Source organism: Theropithecus gelada, unplaced genomic scaffold (assembly GCF_003255815.1).
Source record: "Theropithecus gelada isolate Dixy unplaced genomic scaffold, Tgel_1.0 HiC_scaffold_15883, whole genome shotgun sequence".
NCBI lineage: Eukaryota > Metazoa > Chordata > Mammalia > Primates > Cercopithecidae > Theropithecus > Theropithecus gelada.
Window position 1 is genome coordinate 3,303,291 of NW_020257640.1, and position 18,042 is coordinate 3,321,332.

The following is an 18,042-nucleotide window of genomic DNA, read 5'->3' on the forward strand; positions in this document are numbered from 1 at the left end:
TGTTCTCAGATGCCCCTCCACCCTCCACCCCAGCTCTGGTCCCTGCCCACCCTCCACCCCATCTGTGCATGGAGTACTCAGAAAGCCTAGGCTAGCTGCAGATCCCTTGTTATGCTAATGCATCAGTCCTCCTGTTCCCGTTAACAGGCAGCTGAGTCTGAGTGTGGTGCTTAGCACAATAGCTGGGAAATCACAGAAAAACACACCCAGAACAGCTCAAGAGGGACTATTCACACAGATCAAAGAGCCTAATATTTTATTCTGAGGTTTTCATTCTTTTATAACCATAAAACTCCAAAGTTCAATAAAAAGTCAGCTTGGCTAGCTTACTATGATTATTAACAATAGACTACTAATAAATACACAGTCTGTAAGGCACTTAGGGGTTCACAAAGGGAAACAGCTGAGACACACGGGTCAGCCTCAGCCTTCTCAGTTCAGCAGGGTGGGGCGGGGGGGTGCTGTCCTAAGAGACCTGCACATAGGCGGAGAAGAAGCAAAAATTAACAAAAGAATCCAAGAGACTGAGATAGTCCCTTCTGCATTTGGCAGAAAACCTAAAATACAGTGGCTCATACAAGGAGAGGTTCATGTCCCTGTCCTGTGAATAATTGAGGGAGGCACTCCTGGGCTGGCATAGTGGCCCTGCTCTGTGACGTCCTCAGGCACCCAGGCTCTTTCCAGCTCCTGCTCTGCGATCCCTCGGGTGTGGCTCTCATCTTCATGGTCTAAATTGGTGATTAGGTCTCCAATACATCCATATTCTAGGCGGCCACTGGAGGAAGAGACAAAGAAATGGGGGCAAAGGCAGGTGCCTGCAGCTCAAAGGAGAGTTTCCTGAAGCTGGCACATGTTACTTCTTCACTGGCCAGGGCTCAGTCATGTGGCCACACCTTGAGGCAAGGGAGCCTGAGAAGTGTGACCTCTACTGCAGGGCTACAGTGTTCTGAAATGTGGGGCTTCTGTACTTCTAATACTGAGGGAGAGGGGAGATTGGGAACTGGGAAATCCGTAGCAGCATCTGCCACAGTGGAGAAGGACAAATCACTGGCAATCCAGACCTTAGGCTCCTCCCCATTCTAGCACATCTCCATCTCCCTCTCACCCATAGTATTTCCACTATGTGTCACAGTTGACAAAAAGCTGTCATGTATCGGACCCATTTTAAATGTACAGCATTTTGATTTTGTTAATGTATTAAAAATATATTACCTACAAGGCAAGCATGTCCACTGGTGACTGCTCCCAAGCTTGGGCCCTCCCCATCGGCCATGAGTTGACTGCTGTGGTCAGGTTGGCATGTGTTCTTCCCAGGCTTTTTCTACCAGGCATGCCTTGAAGAGCTGCTGCTAGCATTGGCGAGAGGTCTGAGGCCTCCACAGAAGGGGCTCTACACCCTGTGCCTAGCGTCCAAAGACAGTTACTTAAACCACCAGACAACATCCCTCCACCTGTTCCTTGCCGCCTTCTCTCAACCCTCCTGGTCTTCACTGAATCCTCACATGGCCCCACCAGCTTGGAGATCTGGGCCAGTTGCTCTGGTTGAAGCTGGCTTTCTGCTTAATTTTCATTTCTCCTTCCTGGATCAGGTCTTTTACCAAGCAACTGTCAGGATAACACATGCCCTGGCCCCATCTTAACCTGTGCTCTGAGCCTCCCTTTCAACCTGGACAAACTGGGTGGCCCTCCTCAGCAGGGATAGCATCTGCACACTGGCAACCGTTATTGAGTGCTTGCCCCCTGCCAGGCACTGCTGTCTGCACTTTGAAGGTTTTAACTCCTTTGCTCCTGTCACCCACACAGCTAATAAGCACAGCTTTGCTAACAATGCCAGGCTCTGATCCTGTCTTGGAAATACTGGTTCTGTGGAAGGAAGTTGAGCTGTGGAGTACAACAGATTTATTTGTTGTATGTTCTTAGGCAAATTACTCCACCTCTAAAAATGGATTATTGACACCTGCAAAGTATGAGGAACATTAAAAGAGATGGCATACAAAGCACTTAGCCTAGTGCCTGGTACACGGTGTTATTAATTAATAGCAGCACTTGTTTGTGAAGATAAAAAGTAATTCAATAGTGTCCGACGGGAGAGTAGATTATTTTAAGATCCTGCCCAGTGCTCCATCAAGCCATTGCAGAGTGCCTGGGGTGGGGAGGAAATACCCTTCCATGTCCTGTCTCTTCAACCACTGGTTATCCTTGCTACTACAATTGGGTCTTTGCCCTAAGATTTTTTCCCTTTTTCTTTTAGTGCTTTAAGACATTTCTGATGTAAGTATGCTTTGGTAGTAAACTGAGAACTTTTCCAAGTCTGTTTGGGCTTGCAGCATTTGGAATTATCGTGCATATCAGAATCTTTCCACATATGAATGTTTTATATGCTTAGGTAATAAGAAAGGGAAGGAAAGATTTTACAGAATCACAGATGTAGTCTTAATGGGAAAAGAGCAGGAGAAGCATCAACCAAAAAAGGAGAGAATTGGAACTATATCTTCAATAGGGAAGAGGGAGCATGTGCCGCTGTAAAGTGTGATCACTGTGATGTGCCTTTTTTTTTGTTGTTGTTATAAGCATACCAGAATCTACACATTCAAACTGGTACAGTTTTCCAGCTTAGTTATTTGGGGAAGTTATATGTGTTTCCAACAACTTGACAATTTCTCAAATATTATCAACTGATATTTTATCACTACCATCCAGGTTCCTGTATGAAGAGGGTGCCAATATCTGTCCCTTGTAGGTACTCTGTCATCCCAACCCGTATTCTTAACCAGTTCTGGTTGAAGAAGAAGATAAACTAGGACTTCTAAACCCACCAGCACTCGGCTTAGTTAAGTGCCTTCTCTGTGCCAGGCACCATGCCAGGATCTGGGTTTGCAGAGATAAATATAACACAGTCCCTGCCCTAAAGGATTTTGGAGACCAGAGAAGGGATGATCTAAAAGCCTGTACACTCATTCTCCCTCTCTTTGCAAGGGGTAAAATTTCCAAGTGTTCATGGAATTGAGACCAAGCAGTGAGAGAACTGTCTGTATTGACATAAAGCACACACTCCAGTCCCTGAGAAACACCACTACAGTCATCCTGGGGCACCTACGGTTGTTGCCCGATTGGCAAAAATCCAAACCAAGAAGAACTAGGTAACTGCTGTGGCTGTGGAGCACTTTGCTCTGGCTAAAAGTCAAGTTTACCTACAGGGCAGCCGCAAGTGCCTCTGGCTTGAAGCTCCTCCAGAATGAAGGCATCGTCAAATGGCAATTTTGAAAAAGGCAAAAATATCAATCTCTTTGAAGTGATTTCTAAACTCCTTAATTTACAGAATGATAGATTTAATTTTGGTCTGATTTATTTTGGTACCAATGATGTCAAAGCAATTTGTTCCTGGATCAATTCAGTGAAGAGACAGCATCTTCAATGTATCAAGAGGTTGGTTTTTTGTGTGTGTGGTAGAGGACATTCTATTGCTTTAATACTAACATTCTAGAAATTAGTCCTTATATTTTATGTTCCCTCCAAATCATTTGTAACATATTTATTAAAAACTCCAGATGTACTTTCTGGTACATACAGTTAAAATAAATGCATTAATTTAAACGATCAACAGTCATGAAGAGGCAGGGTCCCTTAGTGGGTAAGCATATAGTTTCTGGGCCAGGTGCGTTGGCTCACGCCTATAATCCCAGCACTCCAGAAGCCCTAGGCAGGTGGATCACTTGAGGTCAGGAGTTCAAGACCAGCCTGGCCAACATGGTGAATCCCCATCTCTACTGAAAATACAAAAATTAGCTGGGCATTGTGAAATGCTCCTGTAATCCCAGCTACATGGGAAGCTGAGGCAGGAGAATCGCTTGAACTTGGGAGGTGGAGGTTGCAGTGAGCTGAGACCGCGCCACTGCACTCCAGCCTGGGTGACAGAGCAAGACTCTGTCTCAAAATACAAAACAAAACAAAAAGAGTATAGTTTCTAGCATTACCCTGCAATGATTCAAATCTCCCTCTGCCACTTACTATCTGTGTGATTTTGGACGGGCTATGCAAACCCCCTGTGCTTGTTTCTCCATCCATAAAATAAGAATAATGGTATCTACCTCATAAGATTTTTATGAAGATCAAAGGAACTAACAACATAAAGCACCTAGAACCATCCTGGCACAGAGTAAGATCTGCTCTATAAGTAGTAGCTGTTATCATTGATGGGACACTTACCATATGCCATGCCTGTTATATATATCACTGAATTTACACCTCCCAACTCCCCTCTGAGCAAGTATTAGTATCCCCATTTAGCATATAAGGAAACTTGAATTTAGAGGTTTCAACAATTCAAATCAGACACAGTGTTTCAGACTGAAGCTTAGTCACATCATTACATAATGGTTTTCCAAAATGGAGCTGGACAAATCAAAGAGTGTTATAAAAATGCAAGCAACCCAACTTATTAAAGGTAAAACATTTTACCTATTAAAATGCAGTGTCATGTCTTTCTGTCTCCAGCTAGCGTGGAGAGAGCCTAAGCCAGTAAGGCTGAAAAGATGGGCTGTCTCTGCATTTCTATGTCGTGAATTTTGTGTTGGCATCAGAGAAGAGCCATAGAAAGCTTCTACAGAGTGGAGAAATGAGCATCTCTGTATTTTATAAAGACCACCACCATGATGGTGACACATAGACTGAGGGGGGGAGGGTGAACATAAAGGTGGGGGATCAGTTTCAGACCCTTGTAATAACCCAGAGAGTTATGATATATGTTTGAGCCTGGGTGGAAGTTGTGGATATACAAGAGAACAGAGATACCTGAGATACTAAATAAATAGAAACAATATGACTTGATCTATTTATTACATGGTGGAACCCAGGTTTCTGGCTTGGCCAAGTGGCTGGATAGCTGGTAGTGCCAGTCACCAAGATCAGGAGGCACAAGAGAAAAGGCAAGTGAGAGAGTATCATGAGTCCATTTAGGAGAAATTGAGCCGTGCGTGGGGACTAACACTGGCAATCCCAGCATTTTGGGAGTCCGAGGCAGGAGGATCAGGAATATGAAACTGGTCTAGGAAACATAGAAAAACCATCTCTTAAAAAAAAAAAAAAAAAGCCAGGCATGGTAGTGTGTGCTTCTAGTCCTAGCTACTTGGGAGGCAGAAGTTAGAGGATTGCCTGTGCACAGGGATTTGAGGCTGCAGTGGGCTATGATGGGGCCACTACACTCTAGCCTGGCAACAGAGTGAGACACTGTTTCTAAATACACAGAAGTAATTGAACTTGAGGAGCCTGTGAAATTCTATCCAAAAGTCAATGAAACATAGAGATCTGCAGCTCAGGTCTCTAGCCTGCACTGGAATTAGAGATCTGAGAGGTAGTGCACGTCATAAGGATAGTGTCTGGAGAGAGAAGAAAGGAAGTAAAGGGAAGAACTCTGAGAATAAGCCCCAACATTGGGAATAGGCCCCTGTAGTAAACCAGCCTGGAGACTGAGCAGCCAGAGAGCTCAGCAGAGGATGAGGAGAGAGTAGGGCCCCAGGCACCAAGGGAGGAGAGCCTTGGAAGATTGTGGAGGGGTTGACAGTGCTATGTGCCACAAAGCTGAGTAAGCTGTGAGTGGAAAAGTATTCTAGGGAGTGGGGAACTTAATATTCATTCATGACCTTTGCCAGACAGTTTCAAGGGAGAAACTAGGGTGGAAGCCAGATGTCAGGGAGTTGAGGAGGGAGTGGGAAGTGGGGACTTTAAATGACGACAGGTGACAAGGCACTTAGCTGATTAAAGAAGGTGAGAGGAATAGAAAGAGGGGAAAGAATTGGGGGGAAGTTTTGGTTAGAACATACGTAGTTCTAATTATACTGTGTCTGGACAGGTGCAGTGGCTCATGCCTATAATCCCAGCACTTTGGGAGGCTGAGGCAGGCAGACTGCTTGAGCCGAGGAGTTCGAGACCAGCCTGGGCAACATGGCAAAACCAATGTATTTTCGCTAAAAATACAAAAAATTATCCAGGCATAGTGGCACATGCCTGTAGTCCCAGCTACTTGGGAGGCTGAGGTGGATCACCTGAGCCTGGGAGGTCGAGGCTGCCATGAGCCATGAGCACGCCACTGCACTCCATCCTGAGTGACAGGAGTGAGACCCTACCTCAAAACAATAATAATAATAATAATAATACTGTGTCATGGGATTCAAGTCTCCATAAGGGTCAATTGATCGTCTCTTTTTAAAATCCTGTGGTAAATAAATCCCAAACCCAAGGTAACCATTTGGCAAATGAACTGTCTGTGCTTTCCTAGCTCCTCTGGGATTTGGGAGCACCCTGAAGGGTTGCGATAGCTCCATCCATAGCCTACTCAACCACCATTGTGTTGGCCCTTTCTTCTTGCTAACAGAACCCAATGTTGTTGATGTGGCCATTTGCCCAGCACCACAGTATAAATTGTAGTTGTTCTAAGACAATCAACACAATGTGTTTCTCTTTGCCAGTGACTGGTCTAGGGGTGTGTGCGACCCAGTCCTAGCCAATGGGATGTTGGAGGACATTTTCTGAGAACTTCTAGAAAAGATTCCTCCCTCTTCCTCCCCATCACCTCATTCCCTCACTATAAAAAGAGAGAAAAATGAGGAGAAAGTCTTTTTTCCACCTATCCCTTTCCATTCTGTTTAGGACATAAAAATAATTGTAAAGAAATTCAACGAAATTCTTTTTCCAACAGTGATTCCTTTGATGCAGTCTTAGAAAAATCAATTTTAAAATTATTTCAGAAGCAAGTTTTTAGGTGCTCTTGCTTTGCGGGTATCCTAAGCAGACATTTATTTAGTTTATTAGACAATCTAACATTGACCTTGAGCAAATTTCTTAACTTGTATGACCGTCAGTTTCCTTCTTGATAACCTGGAGCATGAGAATAGCTACCACATGGGCCTGTTGTGGGAACTGAGATGGGATGCGCAAAGTGCCTAGCATAGCAATGATGGTGCTCGACTCCTATTTTCCTGTGGGTTCTTTTTTTTTCTTTGAGATGGAGCCCCGCTCTGTTGCCAGGCTAGAGTGCAATGGCACAATCTCAGCTCACTGCAACCTCCGCCTCCTGGGTTCAAGCAATTCTCCTGCCTCAGCCTCCCAAGTAGCTGGGATTACAGGCATGCACCACCACGCCCAGCTAATTTTTTTGTATTTTTAGTAGAGACAGGGTTTCACCATACTGGCCAGGCTAGATTCAAACTCCTGACCTCAGGTGATCCAACCACCTTGGCCTCCCAAAGTGCTGGGATTACAGGCAGGAGTTACCGCGCCCGGCCTTCCTGTGGGTTCTTTACACACACCCTCACTAGGAAAGACTAGGAATGGCCAGGTCTACAGGTGAATTACTGATAGCCAGTGACCTCCCCAGGGGACCCTAGAAACCAGAATCCTACTTTCCACAGCTGCAGGTCACCCATTGGCTGCCAGATCCATGCCAGGTTCCTTCGAGTTCAGCTGCAGCCTGCTGACTTGGGCATTTCCCCCCACAGCCTGCTTGGCTGACCACGTCCCCCAGATGGTTCCAAACAGTCGGCCTTTTGAGCCCACAGACACGGTGCCCAGACTTTGCGTCCCCTCCCCGCACCAGTGCCTGTGGTGCCCAGTTTCTCCAGCCCTTGCCAGCCTGTTCCCAGCTTCTGGCCCTGCCTGCTGCATGGTCAGCAGAATTCTCCTGAGCCTCATCCTAGACCTGTATTACAGCAGGTGACAGATAGTCAGTCCCACTCTCTGACTAACAAGCCACAAAATAAACCTTGTGTCCAGAAGGCAACCTCTACCTAATCTATACCCTTAGCTACTTTGCTGTCCCTTGAGGGAAGAGGACAGGTGCCTCTGTCTGACGTCTGTGTCTCTGTCTTTTATCCTCAGCTTAGAGACACAGTGCTGAGTAATAAGAGTTTGTGCTGGGGCTAAGACAACAACAAAAATCCCAGCTTCAGCACTTTATTACAGTGCTGAGTTACTTAATTCGAGTGAGCTGTTTAACCCTTTAAATCATTACAACATCAGTAACAATAGCACCTAATATTTATTGGTTGCATATTTGTCTGCTAAACCCCTTGAGAAGCATTCTCTCAATCCTCTCTGTTACTATGAGAGAGGTTTCATTGTTCTCTCCACTTTGAAGAGGAGGAACCCAAGACACAGAGAGTTAAGTAACTTGCCTGAAGTCCCTACTGCTGAGTAGAGGAGCTAGATGTGCCTGATTCTGGAGCCCAGACTCCCGGGGACTCAACTTCCTCATCTGTGAAATGTGGACAGTAAAAATGACTTCACAGGACTGAGCAAGAGTAAGAGACATCACTTCTACAGGGTCCCTACTAGATGCTCAGCAATGCTAGGGGAACCACGCTCAGCTCCCCTAGCTGTCCTAAAGGAATCAACATGAGCCACTGAGACACTGGCTGTCAGTAACGATTTGTCCCCATGGCAGACATTGCCTAAGACAAGCTGATCTGCAATGGGAATTGCAGCCGATGGTCTGGAAGGACTTCCTCAACGCTTCCGAAAGAGATCTTGCGGATGCCAGCTCCTTTTCAACTCCGAACATGGAACATGCAGACACCAGCCCTGCTGCTGAGAACAACCGTCTGTCAGAAACATGCTTTCCCTGAGAGGACATCCATTATTAGTGGGACAGGACACAGACTCTTTAGCCAGGTCTATGGGGAGGAGGGGAATGTAGATACCAGTTGTGTGTGCCGCTCCTCAGAGTTGACTCAAGCGTATCATTGAGAACTGCACAGAAAAATTACTTTTTTGAGCAAGACTCAAAATTACTGAAATGGAACTTCTTTCTTTCCAAAATGTCAGAGCAAAGTACTGTCAGACCGACCTCCCCCCTGCTTTTCCCCACCCTCTCTTAACATCATTTAGAAGCTGGTTTTTTGCTCTTCCTTCCCCCATTCATGTCTTTCCTGGCTCTGCTGGGAATAACGTAATTTGGAGTGGGATGTTTTTTCCCTTCCCTTTTGGTCTGTGCAAGTGGTCTGCGGGTTTATTTTATTCCAGATGTTTCTCCCCAACCTGCCTTTTGAAAGAAACCCAGAATTATTTTTAAACAGAATTTGGAGGCTTCCAAATACAACAAATATTTGAACTGCCTGTGGGTTCCTACATTACAAGTCCTTGCTTTGCGGTGGGCAGCACAGAGGCCATGGAGCCAATGGCTCTGGGGACATAGGAGGCCTCGGAGGCTTGCTGCGTGGGCCTGAACTGCCTTCTCTTGCTTTCTTTTCTCCGCTTCCTGGGCATCGACCCAAGTGCCCTCTGGCTGCCCCCTGAGATGCCTACCTGAGGAACCCACTTCTGTCCCAGGAAACATACTGCTTAGCTCTTCTGCTGAATTTTGCCAGCACCTCTTTCTCCCCAGAAGCTAACCTGACAGAGAGATTCATATTCAGATAACACAGTAACACTTCACACATTACCTCCTCTCCCGCTTCATACATCACCAGGGACTCTTAATGCCCTGACCCACTGGTTCTCAACTCTGGCTGCACATTAGAATCATCAGAAGAACTTATTGAGATACAGATGTTTGAGCCCTACCCACCCAGATCTGAGGGTTAATGCTCTGGAAACTGGAAACTGGATTAAAAAAAATAGTTTCTACTTTTAATTATAAAGGTAACCTATACTCATAGTTCTTGTTATTGCTGTTAAGGTAAACATTACAGAAATGTTTTAAGCAAAAAGCAAAAATATCCCCTCCTTCCTTGATATTCCAATCCTACTCTTCAGGAGCAAACACTGTTAATGGTTTCATGTGTCTCTTTTCGGAAGTTGTCTGTGTATTTTGCTGAATCATATATGTTTATTTTTTACACCCATGTGATCAAATTATCACCCCCACTTTTGCATCCCCAGTGAACCTTGGAGAACTTTCCGCATTACTATAAACTGAGCGATCTCATTCTCCCTGAGGCTTACATCACTTTGCTGCTGTGGGGGGCCGCAGCTCTCTGGTTGACTATGAAGCTCAGGCCACTGGGGAGGATTGGCTGGAGAGGTGGCTCCTTCACAGGAGAAGGTGGTCAGTCAGTGCTCTCTAACATCTCCACTAACTTCCAGAGCCTCTTAAGAAAATGCATTTTGGAGAAGGAAAGCTTTTCCCCAAATTGTACTCAGAGTGTAGGCTGATTATGTGAAAATGCCTCGATAGAGACTTTAGGTCTTCTGTTGAATGTCTTCAGCATCCCTTTTCCCTAGGGGCTAATAGGAATGAATTGTCTATAAGCTAAAACCATAGCACTAAGATAACGCCACAGCCTATCACTCCTCCCGGGTGATACATGTACGACAGCCTGTGTCAATTGCAGAAAAACACATACTTTTTGAAGAAGAACTTCAAGTACATCCTGGCCCTCAAATGCTTTGTTTATTTAAGTATGGGCCTCAGGAACACTCTAGAGGACCTTGGGAGGAGAGGTTTACCTGGATAGTTCCCCAGTAGAAGCATAGGAAAGAGTGGGCACATCTCAGGGCGATGGTTTTGAGAATGAATCAGTGACTTCACAGAGATGACAAGACTGGCATAAACATGCAATTTGATTTCTTACTTAAACTAATGTCTAGTTTCCCACTGTGTAAGAGCAGGTCCCCTCTGACTTTTTGGACTGTGTTTACCACCCTTTTCCACAGGGCATGCATCAAGGTAGAGAGAACGCCTCCCTCTAGTCTGGCTCTGTCACTGCCTTGGCACGTGATGTTTTCTAAGTCTTGTAACCTAACTGGGAACCAGTCTCCTTATCTAGGAAATGAGGCCAGTACAATAGATGATTTTCTTTTTCTTATAAAACCCAGGCGGGTCTGAAGGTCAGATGATTTTTAAGGTCCTTCCTGGCTTTAAAATTCTAGGCTTCATGACTATGACCACCCACAAACCATACAGGAATTTTTTTTTAAGCCACAGCTGAATTTAGTTCTTTGGAAAAGAGGCGGTGGAATTGCATTACCCAGCTGGGTGCTTCCTATTTAATCTGCTGTTTTCCTGACTCGTGTAGCTCTTTTCCTCCCAAAGCTTTCTGTGAGCCTGTAGCTTGACAGCATCTAGCCTTGATGGTTTGAGCTTTCTTTTTTCCACGATTACCACCACCCTGCCACTTATCTCACTAGGATATCGTCCAATTTAATGCATTGTAATAATAACTATGTCTTGTATGTACATAAGCTTTAACAGTGCACCAAGAATGGTATGTTAGAAAGCACATGGGTTTTTTAGCAAGACATTGTCAGAGTTTGAATTCTGCCTTGTAGCAGCTGCAAATTTGGTTGCAAATACAAACTGTTTCTGGTTAACTTCGGCAGAGAAGGAATTTAAGTGAGGAGCAGTGGGAAGCGCATGGAATCATGGGGCCGCTGGGAGGCCTTGGTGGGGGCAAGATGTAGAGGAGGACAGGCAAGGTCCAGAGGCCACCTCGAGAGCCACCAACTTGGGAGGGGCACTTGTCACTGCTGTTCACAGCCACCTCATCTAATCCCTAAATGACCGTGTGCCTTGGCTTGTCTCCTGAAGGGTCAAAGCTTTAAGCAACCAGAGAGTGAGAAGCTTCCCCTTTAGCTTGGTTTCTGTAGCGGGCAATGGAATCTTCCTTCCACTTACCCTGATGTTCCTCCCAAATAAGAAGTACTGTATATCCTCAAGTGGACATCCAATACAAAGAAAAAGGACCTTGTGGCTTACCTGACATCATACACAAAGATTAACTCCGGTTGGACCACAGACCTAAATATAAGACTGAAAACTGCACAGCTTCTAGAAGAAAGCATAGAATAAGTATATCCGGAGGCTAAGCAGCCAGAATGATCCATGTCCACCACAGGGTTCCACCATCTACTACTACTAGCTGTGTGACTTGTCAAATGAGGAGGACAATCCCTGTCTCCAGGCAGCTGCGTGGATCCAGCGGGAACCTGAATAAGCCCCTCAGCCTGGGCCCTGCCCTCTGTGTAGGGATGTTCTCCCGAACTAACCCGCAGTGTGGCTATTCCCGAGCATGTTCCAGCCTCCAGGTGTCCCTCTGCTAGGAGCTGGGGGTGCATTCTGAGAGCGGACAGACCATTTTGACACCTCTTGTCTTTTGCAGCTTTGAGAGCCCTGAGATTCAGCCCCTGCTTGGGCCATAGTAGCTATAGGGAGGGTCTTCTCAGGCAGTGAACTGAGAAAGAAGATTGCATGGGGGTCCTTGTGAGACACACCTAGGCACTTTGAAACATAGCTCAGTGAAACTTCTATGGGGAAGTGCTGGAGGCCTGCTTCAGCAGGTGGGAGGCCCCAGTGACATCTGTTAATGTGGATTCATTTGTCCCTCTGGTGCTGGGCCTGAGCGAATTTGGGATGCACATACATCCTTTCACTGGATTCTTGTTATATCCTTTTGAGATCAGCATAGCAAGTACTGTAGATTCTTTTTTTTTTTTTCCCCTGCAGAGGAAGAAACTGAGGCTAAAGAACAAAAACTTGCTGAAGGTCACTCAGCTTGGGCTGTGGAGCTTGTTTTCCTGCCCCGAGCCCAGCGTCCTTCCCACCATCCAACACTGTTTCCTTTCTTGGTACCTCCATTATTAGAACACCTGGATATTCTTAGCTAACAATGGATGACATAAATAAACACACGGTCATTTCCCCACATTTCCGCACAGGTCCTCTGCAGATGGCAGAGCCCTTTCTCTAAATGCACGGCATGAAAAGGCGTTTTAAAGGTTGGAAAGAGAACTTCAGCATTAATCATCACGGGACAGCGGAAACTGGCTTTGCAAGGGATGGATTGGACTTCAGGGAAGATAGACAGCCCGAGCTCGCTGTCAGGAGATCAGTCAGCGCTGTCATTCCAGGGCCTGGGTGGAGGGCTTCTGCTGTGCCAGGGAACAGGTGTCTGGACTTGGTCTCCCCAGGAGAGCGCCATCTGCTGCTAGTCCTTGTAGAGACTGGACTGAAGCTCTGAGTGCATGATTTGTAGGCCAGGATCCTGCCCTGCCCCTGAGGCTGAGGCCAATGTTGGGGTGGTTGCCTTTAAGGCTGCTCTGGAATTGTCCACGTACTTACTGAGCCAAGGAGGAAGAACCAAAATAGATGCTGGGAGAAAGCAGAGGTCAGAGGCTCAGAGAGGCAGGTCCTGTGTCAGGATGGAAGGGGATGTAGCGGGGGATGGTGTCAATAGCCAATGGGGATGAGGACTAAGGGAAGAGCCCATCTCACAGGACTGCTATGCCTAGCAGAGGGTAGATGATCAATGACTATTTGTTTAAATAATTAATAGTTCAGCAACCAAGGACAGTCTTGTGGGGGTAGGGGCAGCTCCTAAAAAGGGCTATAGTAGGAAGGGTGGGCCAGGAAGGTCTGTGTGGCTGAGCCCCTCTAGGACCCTCAAACTCCAGTGTCAAGTCTTCTGTCCTTTTGAGCCCAAGTGACACCACTAATTTTTTTTTACTCTATCTTGAGGGGGAAGCAGGCCCCCTACGAAGGACATAAATCCCTACAGATGAAGACACCTCATTGAGCCTTTGTCTGTCAGCCAAAAAGGAAAAAGTAAGCATTTGTCTAATTTTCTCAAATTTTAACCAGCCAACAGGTTAGAGATCATGTTTGTTTGTTTGTTTGTTTGTTTTTGGCTTTTAAAATAACCTTTTTTTTTTTTAAGTTAGTATGTGTATTACAGGAAACTGACAAACACAAGCAGCAAAGAACAAAGTCATTCACAATCACAAGCAGTTTATAGTTTGACATATTCTTCTAGGTCCTGTGCGTGTGTAGGCACAACATCCAGTTTTATGGGACTGAGATTGTACAGTATGTATCATGATTTTTCACACGTCATGAATATTTACCAATTCAAAATCCCAAAGCTATATGAGTATTCTGATAACCAAGAATACACTACACCAACTCAAACTGTTAAAAAAAAAAAAGTAATCCTGCCTTTCTTGGGACAAAAATTTCATGAGATCATGTTTTAAATGGAGAAAGAGAAAGGAGAAAGCAAGAAACTTGAATTCACTGAATTACTCAGAAAACTTTAACCAAAAAGTTCCTACAAATTAAGGCTGACCCTAATTGACTTATTTAGATGTTAACCTTTAGAAAAACTCTGTATACATAGAAAGAGTGTGTACATTTGTGGCTTTGAACAAACATTTATGATTCATGGAAGGTGATGACTGCTTTGGCAAAATGGCATGGTTCGGTTTGAAGTTCAGCAGCTCTATTCATCCATTGTGTGACCTTGGTCACTTGGTCCCAGGGTCCCTTCCACCCTTGCTGGGTGAGTGCACAGAGGCAGACCAAAGTGCCAGTTCCAGCCCCCATTTCTTGGCTGCTTGGCTCTCGAGGCGCCTGACTTTCTGACTCGTCGGGGTCATCCAGGTTCTGATGGCTGGGTTAGCCCTTAAGGATGCCTCTTGGCTGACTGGGTTCAGCTTTCTTTAGTTCTCAACTTTCCTTGGTTTCTTAATTTCAATGTTATGTCATCCCTTGGGATCCTGTTGGCCAGGCCCATCCCTGGAGGAGGGTTGACCTCAGCTTTCTTATTTTTCTCCCTTTCTTCCTTCCCTCCTTCCATGTAAGATGAGATGGCTGGACTGGACCAACTCTAGAATCCCTTCCCGTTCCGACTGCTCCATGGTCTGATGAAGGTGGCCACTGGGACATTTGGGCAGGGGCCCCTCTCCACAACCATGGAGGTAGGCATGTGGTAACTCCCCCTGCTACGTCCATACAGCTGTTCTCCTATGAGAAGAGTTAAGATGCTTTCTGCACAAAGTGAGAAAGCAAAAGGGCCAGACAGGACCCATGGGGGGAAAAAGGACAGAAAGCAGATAGCAAAACCAACCTGCCCTCCGAGGGCATGCACACGCAGGGCTGCTCGCAAAGTGGGTTTTCGTCCTGTTCTCAGGCTTACAAGCAACCCATTGTTCTGAGAAAAGAGCAGCTGCTTCTAGGGAGTATTCAGTATTGGGTGTGACTACTTAGGGAAGCGAGTTTTCAGCAGAAGGCCTGAGCCCTCCTCTGACAGGAAAGGAGGAAGTCATTCTGGGCAGGGGATTCGTTTTCCATTGCTGCTGTAACAAATCACTGCCAATGTAGCGGTTTCAAACAACATAGTTTATCATTATACAGGTCTGCAGGTCAGACATGAGCCTCACTTGGACACAAGAATGCATTCCTTTCTGGAGATTCTAGGGGTGAATGCATTTTCTTGTCAGTTGGCAGAATTCAGTTGCACAAGGTTGTGGGACTGAAGTCCCCATTTCCTTGTTGGCATCACTGGGGGGATCCCTTACCTCCCCCCTGGAGGCCTCTCTCTTGTCCTTGTCTATGAACCCTGATATCACAGAACCAGCAGCAGGGCTCCTTCTCACACTGCCACCTCTCTACCTTTCCTTTTTTCACCTCTCTCTATGAATGGGGAAGTTTCTCTACTTTTTTTGTTTGTTTGTTTTGGGACGGAGTCTTGCTCTGTCGCCCAGGCTGCAGTGCAGTGGCGTGGTCTGGGCTCACTGCAACCTCCGCCTCCCGGGTTCAAGCAGTTCTCCTGCCTCAGCTTCCCTAGTAGCTGGGATTACAGGTGCCCACCACCACACCTGGCTAATTTTTGTATTTTAGTAGCGATGGGGTTTCACCATGTTGGCCAGGCTGTTCTACATGACCAGCAAGCAAGCCACCCGCCTCAGCCTCCCGAAGCGCTGGGATTACAGGCATGAGCCACGTGCCTGGCTAGTTCTCTACTTTTAAGGACTCGTGTGATTAGACTGGACCCACCTGAACAACCTCGAGTAGTCCCCCCATCTCAAAGTCTTTAACTGAGTCACATCTACCAAGGCCCTTTTGTTTGCCATGTAAGGTCACCTATTCACTAGTTCTGGGCGTTAGAAAGTGGACATCTTGAGGAGGTCGCTAGCTTGCCGCCCACAGGCAGGTTAGGCCATGTGATTTGCTGACCGTCTGCAGATGTTACACTGAGGCAGTAAACCTTTTCCAGGTGACTCATACCACCTGTGCACATTGGGAGACAGTCATGTGAACTGCAGCAAACCAGTGCCAGCTGTGCATTGTGCAAAGCAGGACTTGAATGTGTCCATCAAACGCACTCTGTGGTCGAGCCATCAGATGCCCTAATTAATGTTCACATGGCTTTGTGAAATCCAACTGTAGGCTAGCTTGTAAAGTGTTTTTACAAGAGCTGACACCGATGGAACCTACTCAGCTTGCTTTTCCTGTTCCAGCTTTTTCAGGCACAGTCAGGACCCCCTGGAACTTCACCAGCTCCCCCATTCCCCTCCCATGAGTGTGGGTGGCCCCTCTTAGCCTCTGACCACATACTGGAACCTGCAGAGGCAGTATTAGCAGACCTGAGGTCTTCCTCTGCATTTCATTTGCTGTTCCCTGGCCTGCAATGCCCCTTCTTTGCCCCCTCCCCCGAGGGCCTAGCAGCCCCTCCTACGCAGCCCTCTAGCCCCTCTGTGCTCAAAGTGCATCTGAGGACACCACCTGAGAGCTGTAGGAAATGCAGGATCTCAGGCCCCACCCCAAACCTACTGAAGCCAGATCTGCTGTTTAACATGATCCCTGGAGATTCCTAAGCATGTTGTCTACGCAGCACGGAGGGAGGTGCGGCTCCTCTTCGCTGCACCCCTTCCCGACTACCCCTAGGCCCAGCCAAATAAACTCTTCTTCCTGCTCCCTTGTGCCCCATTGGGACTTCGTTCATAACAAGGGAGTATAACTGGATGGTAAAAGGGACTTTTCCTGTTACCTAGACATTTCAGCCTCAAAGGCAAAACAAATTAGTAGGTGCAAGGAGCCACACATCCACGCAGTGCTGAGACCCTGCCCAGGACAAGCTCGGTGAGTGGAAAACTTCCCTTGTCAGCCCTTCGCCCACTTCCAGCCTCAGATCGAGGCATCAGGGAGGGTTTCCTTGAACAGGGTGGGCGGAGGGCACTGTGTTCCCACCACCCCTGTTGCCCGTCCATGGGGTGAGGCAGCAAGCGCTTCCCTTCACCTCAAGGAAGTGACAAGGGCTGCACGGGGAGCTCTCCCCACACCTGTCAGTGTTTGGGGAAACGTGAGGACTGGTCTGAGGAGTCAGGGCTGCAGTGGCCAATGGTGCCCTGCGCCAGAGGGCAGTGGGGTGAAGGTGTGTGGCTCCCGGGAACCAGATGGGGGTGGTGGAGAGATTTCTTGGAGCCTTTTAAAAGAGGACTCCATCCAAGTGGGCTGCCTGGAAGGGCAAAGGGACCCAACAGAGATGTGGGCCACTGGGAAACCACAGCCCCAAGGGCTGCTACAACCCTGCCCCACAACTACAGCCCAGCCTCATAATGGAAAATGTAGTTGAGGTGGGGTTGCCAGATTTTACAAATCCAAATACAAGATACTCATTTAAATTTCAATGTCAGGTAAACAACATGTATGTTTTTAGTATATGTTACATGAAATCTTTGCAACATACACTAGAACATTTTAAATTTTCATCTAGCTCAACTTCAAATTTAATTGGGCATTCTGTATTTTTATCTGGCAACCCTAAGTTGGGAGCTTTATAGCAGAAATTCAAGTGGCTTCTCCAAGAAACCCACGAAAGCACCCCAAAGAGAAGTCAGCCCTAGAAACCCCAATGTCAGCTCACAACTGAAGCAGTCAGGTAAGATCCTTTCTGCTCTGTCATCCTGGTCCCCCACCTCAATGCCTCATCAGAATAGGGAGTAGGAGGTGGAAGAAGGGAGGGGACAGGAGGAGGAGGAGGAGGAGATGACTACCTCCATCACTTCAGGCGTCCGAGCCAGAGACGAGACACCTTAACTTTAAATGAAATTGAACATTTTGATTATTACCTGGATCAGACACAGACATACAACTACTGTTCTTGTGACTTAAAGAGACCTATGATGTCGGCCTAAGATGGCATGTCTTAGGTGGCGAAGGAAGCAGGTCCTGGAGCCAGGGGGAGAAGACAGTGGGTGAAAGGAGAGTTTCTTCAAGAGTGTGCTCAGCTAAGTAGCAGTGGTTCCCAAACTGATGGCTTATTTGCAGAGCTG

At 46.7% G+C, this 18,042-nt stretch overlaps 1 long non-coding RNA gene across 1 annotated transcript in view; it reads left to right on the forward strand.

The window, feature by feature from the left end:
• LOC112617129 overlaps positions 1 to 18,042 on the forward strand; it is a 36,772-nt gene that overhangs the window by 12,468 nt on the left and 6,262 nt on the right. The window contains exon 2 of the long non-coding RNA XR_003117854.1: positions 16,762 to 16,849. This is a non-coding gene — a long non-coding RNA (uncharacterized LOC112617129). The remainder of the gene's footprint in view (positions 1 to 16,761; positions 16,850 to 18,042) is intronic.